General features: G+C 45.5%; 1 protein-coding gene across 2 annotated transcripts in view; it reads right to left on the reverse strand.

Annotated features, from left to right (window-relative positions):
- MAP3K13 (mitogen-activated protein kinase kinase kinase 13) overlaps positions 1-537 on the reverse strand; it is an 82217-nt gene extending 81680 nt beyond the window's left edge. For both annotated transcript variants that reach the window (XM_050902497.1, XM_050902498.1), the window contains exon 1: positions 485-537. The gene's annotated coding sequence lies outside the window, so the exon portion shown is untranslated. The remainder of the gene's footprint in view (positions 1-484) is intronic.
- Positions 538-6257: the final 5720 nt, after the last annotated feature.

Here is a 6257-nt window from a genome sequence, read left to right on the forward strand (position 1 = left end):
CCTCAAAATAGGCATTACCAAACCAACACCTCGCTTCTTTATACGGCTGAGAAACAGCTAGTGCCACGGATACAACTCTAACTTCTTTTTTAAAATACGCAAAACTCCCCCCCCCCCCTTTTTTTTTTAAATAAGCAAGCGTGGAAGCTACGCGCCTCAGAACAGGAGCGGACAAAACCTGGCTCGGCCCGTGCAAAGCAGAATGGACACCAGGGAGCCCCGGGACGCGCTCAGCAAGGCGGCGGGCGGCAGCCCGCACCCCTACGCGCCCGGGGCTCACCCGGGAAGCACCGGTGGCCGTCCCGAGGGGAGAGGAGCCCAACGCTCGGACAGCGGCCGGCGGCTGAGGGGCCGCCGGAGCCGCTCACCTCAGGGGCGACCCCCGGCGCAGGGGCCCTGCCCGCGCCGACCCTCCCGGCTGCCTGGGCCGCTGAGAGACAGGAGGGCCCGGGCCCAGCCGCCCCCGCCGCCCCCGCTGCGTTACCTGGGCACCGCGTCCGGCGCCGGCAGCACCGCCCCGCTCAGCGCCGGCCTCGCGTCTCCCGCCTCACTTCCGGGGCCGCGCTCCGCCCCGCCGCGGGTAGCGGGGCGCGCAGGCGCAGCGGCGCGCGGGCGGCGGTTGGGCGGGAGGCCGTGAGGGGGCGCGAGGCCGTTGGGCGGGAGGCCGTGAGGCGGCAGTTCACGGTGGGCAGCGCCAGCCCCGAACCACCTCGGGTCTTTCTGAGGGGCTCCCCGCGGGCCAGAGGCGACCTGGGCCGAGCGGAGTGTGTGTGGGAATCCCAGCTGCCCCCGGCAGCCTGCTGAGAATCGGGACTCTCGGACAAGGGACAGGCCCCAGCCAGGCCTGTCCTCAGCCTCCAGAGCAGCCAGTGCGATTACCTGTGTGGGCTGTCATGGATAGCAGTGCACCAGGTTTGTGGCTGACTGCAGTTAGGGCAGGCAAACCACGAAATGGCTTTCTTGTAATCTGAGGTTTCCCCTGTTTTCGAAAACTTAGTGATACCAGCCACAATAGCCAGATGATTTTCAGCCAGTTCTCTCAAGATAGTAGGATGCAGCCTATGTGGCCAAACTGGATGTTAAGGTGCCAAACTTTGACAGATGCTTTCAACATTCTACTTCACTACTGGACAGAAAAGTTTCATTAGTGGTACATCAACAAATCAACCAGCAAGCTGGAATGGAGAGCAGAAAGATTTATTGATTACATATATCTTTTTATCATCATTATTGACAGTTTTACTGTCTCCTTCAAGAAATGGCCCTCTACAATGACTTGTGTTGCTTTTATTCATTATAAGTATACAAACATTTACATCATATCTGTCTTCTGTATAAACTGCCTGGCGCTCTTCATGTCCAATTCCTTGAGTTATTCCAGTGTGTTGGATTGTTTCATGGTGACGCTAATACAGCACAATAGTACCTTAAACCACGTGTAGATGCTGTGAATAAGGAGACTGTAATCTTGTTCTTCAGTGGTTTTCTGTGATGCTTCCATGTCTTTTGTAGTATTTTCATTTGCTTATAAGGACAGACGCATTGCTTTAGCACTAAGGGAATGCGATACTTTGAACATTAATGAAGCTTTCTGAAACTGTTCTGAATTTCCATTCACACTTCTATTTTCTGCCAGCCAGTTTTACACTGGGATAGAGAAGGGAGTAAATTAAGAGGGCAAAGATGAACACTAATGTCCATATTACTGTTTTTGGGGATGACAGCCAGCATCCTTTGTTTGCTGGCTTCAGTTTTTTGGATGAAGTCCCGCATTGCTTTTGGTGATATTGTCCACTGTAATCCAGCACGTGTAGTATAAATAAACAAACAAAAAAAAAGGCAGCAATACCTGTATGCGAGCACTAAGTGCTTATATTTGCTCTCATTTTAAAAAATTTTGAAACACACTCCCCACTTTTATTTCTCCCCCAGTGGAAGTCCTGACAGCCACGTCACTCACACTGCGATTTGCACGCTAAGCAACGAGGGACTATCGCTGCAGATCATTCCACTGTCTTGCTGTTTCGTCGTGTATCAATCCAAGAGGAAGGTCTCCCTGCTTGCACAAGCAATACCACGGCTTGCCAGGAGGTGTTGCTTTGAAACCACACAAATATCGGAGCTTAAAAATCATGAAACGGGCTTGGACTGTTAAAAATAACCGACAGGTACTTTGTTCTGGCAGGGAGAACTCACGAGCCTCCATCTGAAATGGTAATTTTTGTTTAAGACAATTTAAATCTGAAATGCGCAGAGTAGTACGGAGGGAGATAAATGCTGAACAGGGGACCCACTCGATGGGAAATACTGTAGGTTTGTACATGGCTAACAAATATGTTATAGCAGCTTTCTGTGTGCAAAACTGTCAATGGTTTTGTCTTTGCAGGTCTGGATGTTAAAAAAAAAATACATGTATGTATATATATATATATTACAGACCTGATGCAGTGGGGAGTTTGAGAGGGGTAACTCTTGGTTTCAAGAAGCCAAGGAGCAGAGTAAAGCCTCAATAAGACAAATAGTTGTCCTGCTCCGAGAGCTGTGTTGCCGTGCTCTCCACAGCTGCACACATACATTTTAAAAGAAAATGAGTTGTTTCTTTCTAACGAGGAGCGCAGTGTTGGATATACAACTGTTCTCCACCTACAGCCCTGTTTTTAAGTACATATTAACAGTGACAAATTTAATTATGCTTTTAATATGCTGGGTATCTAATATACCCAGCCTTGGCATAGAAGACAGAACAGGAGGCGAAGTTTCCAAGATATTTAAAACCTTTTTTGCCAAAGGAAAAAACACCTCAAAGGATACCCAGCAAGGAGGAAAAGTTTTTAAATATGTCTTTATCATGTCAAGCTAAAACAAGCTCCATTGCTAAAACAAGCTGAGGCTCTTCAGCAGAAATTTAAACTAGAATAGGATGATATTTCACAGCCCACAATATGCCTTGTTGTGTAGATGTAGTTACCACACTTACTCCAGCTGTGCCTTTCAAAGAGCTATAAGTACCAGCCCTGAGGCGATGAACTCCAGCTCACTGAGGCTCTGGAAGGCTGTTTTTGGAGACAGTTTAGAAAAGGACCTCACAGTTAGCAGAGGAGGTTACCCAAGGGTGTGTATAACCAAAGGAGTCTTTGAAAATTGTTTTATGATCAGATCTTTACCAATATTGTTTTTTACCACAGATGAAGGTATTCGCCAGGATCAGAGAACAGTGTACCAGACAAAAGATTATAAAGGTGAGGAGATCAACAGCTCTTTTTACACCAAATCATTTTTTTCAAAGCCAAAAAAATTTTGAGAAAGTCATAGCTGTAAAAGGGAAAGCAGAAAACAGTTGTTGGTGAATTTAGCTGGCCCTCCAAACTGTCATTTCAACAGCAGGGTGTAATTCAAGCCTGATGTTTAGACCAGCTGCTGTCAAGAACGAGTAAGTTTTCAGAGCTCCTACCCCTCTCAGCACTGTCACTACGGGTTTTACCACAAAACCTCAGCTCAGATTGTACAATACAGCTAGTTAGACCTTCCATATTCCTCAGACGTAGCTTCAGCGGAAATACTCTACTCCTACAGCTGGAACATCACTGCAGACCCTCCTTCTCAACACCTCTGGGGTCAGAAAGACACATATTTTGTGCAACTAGTCAAATAATCATTTTCCAGGAATTTTTGTTCTGTGTGAATTAAGTTTATAGCAAATCAAGCTGCATCTTCTGAAGTACCTTGCATCAATGATATACTGGAATAAAAATTAACCCAAGCCTTCTATAAATAAAGCACTTGTTTGTATCATTCAGCGCTTCCTGAACAAGGCTGATGATCCCAGGAGGTTGTAGGAGACTTGACAGACTCATGTTGCTCCAGCTCAGGAAGAAGCAGGATTCTTTTTCTTTTAGCACAGCACATTCTGAGGGGTTTGGAAGACAAAGCACAAGATTCACATTCATTGAAATCTGTCATTTGGTGAACATCCCTCATTTCCACTTCTAGTAATGGAGTTTCTAAGGATTTGATATTCCTGTTTGGAGAAGCCTTTTCTTTCTCCAGAGCTGCTATGGGCACCAGGTATATTTTCTGAGCATTATCCTCTATTATGTAGTCAAAAGACCGGTAATCAAAGGGATGACAAAACTTAACAACCCCAGAGGAATATCCACAACTGACCTCACTGCCTGCCTTGTCCTGTTGAAAGAAAGCCTTTCATTACTACTCAAACTTTCTTACACAAAGTTAAGCCTCTACCATAATCATAGTTTACTTCCGAAATGGCATCGGCTGCCGCAGACAAATAAGAGCAGAGCTGTCCCCTAGCAGAGGATGAAGACAAGAGCAGTTTTAGATATGCAATTTTAGCTGTATTTCTCTTCGTATAGCAAGATATCTTTCCTTTTGGCAGGCCTAGGGCTAGAGAAAGCTGCCTCCATGTCTTGTGGTTTCATAGTCAACGGCTGGTTTTCATCAAAGTATAAACTGCCAGGCAGTCTGCAGGGAAGAGCCCGGCTCCTCGCAGAACAGCCTTAGAAACAGAAGCGCTGGAGACCTGTACAAGCTTTTGGTGAATTCCTCAAAAGCTTACAGAAAGAAGCTTGACCATCTTGATTACATTTTGTCAAGGTTAAGTGCACCAACAGGCTCTGCAACCTCGAGCCCCTCCCGTGGCTGCCTGTGCTCAAGATCAGCTCTGATAGAGCAGAGCTGCATTGCCTTGGATCAGGCTGCTGTGAGAACAGCTAAGCTGTGAGAGGAAAAAACAGCAAGAAGCCTAACCTGGGGCCCGTGCACTCATCTTCCTCCATCGGTTTAGGAGTTGCATTTAAGCTCCGGCCCTTGCGCTTGGTCCGTGTACAACTCAGCGCAGAACAGATTAAATACTTCACAGAAAGCTCTGAAGACTTTAATTTCCTCTGCTGTGTACACTTAAATGCACTTCCTCTTCTCACTACCAAACTCTATTTATCTTTAAGGGGAAAAAAAAGACAAACATAAAGCTTACAACCTTAAACATTTACTGGAGCCTTTCCGTGACTCTGTAGAACTTACTTTTTTTCTTTTTCTGTGAGCTTTCTTTCCCTGAGAACTGTTTTCTTCTGTGTTTATTCATGCTCAGAAGGGTCCTTTTTTGTCACAACTATAGCAGTTGTGTTATTAAAGGACAAGTAAAATAGACCTGTAAATTATAAACAGAAAATACAACTCAGAGTGATCTTTGGTTTCATTCCGGTTAATAAAAATACAACAGATCAGTTAGTCCTCCAAGGCATAGTTTACACCATTTTTATTAACTCCCAAAACACACTGTTTTACAAGCAAATTGCAGAGTATTATCCCTGGGTTTGGCTTTTTTTTTTTTTTTACATTACTTAACAAATGACAGAAGAGCTGTAGCAATCCACCACAGCAGCAGTAACAATAAAGGCAGCAGCTGCTGTGAGTGAAGACTATATATTCATACGGACCTTTCCGTACACATAAATCAAGTTCTAAAATTATCTGTACCTGTTCCAGACCAGGGGAAGGAGCTGCAGCCATTCTGCCCAGTGGCCGACTTTTAAAGGCCAAGAGATACAAAAGAGAGATTGTAGAGCTATAAAAACATGTCAAGCAAAGTTAACTTTCCACAACAAGCTAATTAGGATAAACTGCACCCCGCAGATTAAACCAACACCCTACAACCCACAGGGAAAGACAGGCCTCATTACACACCCATACCTGGGAGAAGCATGTGGGGTTGCTGGGGGGTTTTGGGGGAGTTACTGGGAGATTCACCCTGGTCTGGGGGTCGGCTCTGACTTGTCTCTTACCTGGCGCTGCGAGCAGATGCTCCTGAAGCATCCTCGTCATGTTCTCTGGATTGCTTCTTGAGTAGCTGCACCAGGGATGGTCGCAGGGCAGGACAACCAGACACCAGCAGATCCATGTAAAAATTCATCAGTTCTTCAATGTACAAGAATTTTGCCTCTGAAGAAACTTTTCTTTCCCTTTAATTACATTTTAGTGCAAAGGATACATTTTGCAATATTAGAAACTACTTTTTTTTTCCCTGCCTTTTAGCTTTCTTTACAAACTGATAATTTTCCAAGTAGGATTTTACAATGTGGCAAAGCTTACCACATCCTCACCTCATTAGCTTCCCTGTATTAATTAAAAAAATCACACGGGCCTTAGCCTCTTGCGGAGTTTTAAGCAGGACCAGCCCTTGTGACAGATCTTTTCCATTTAAACACCAAGAGCATGTTGCATACCATCAAGCCGTGACA

This window comes from Gymnogyps californianus, chromosome 10 (genome assembly GCF_018139145.2).
Source record: "Gymnogyps californianus isolate 813 chromosome 10, ASM1813914v2, whole genome shotgun sequence".
NCBI classification, from domain to species: domain Eukaryota; kingdom Metazoa; phylum Chordata; class Aves; order Accipitriformes; family Cathartidae; genus Gymnogyps; species Gymnogyps californianus.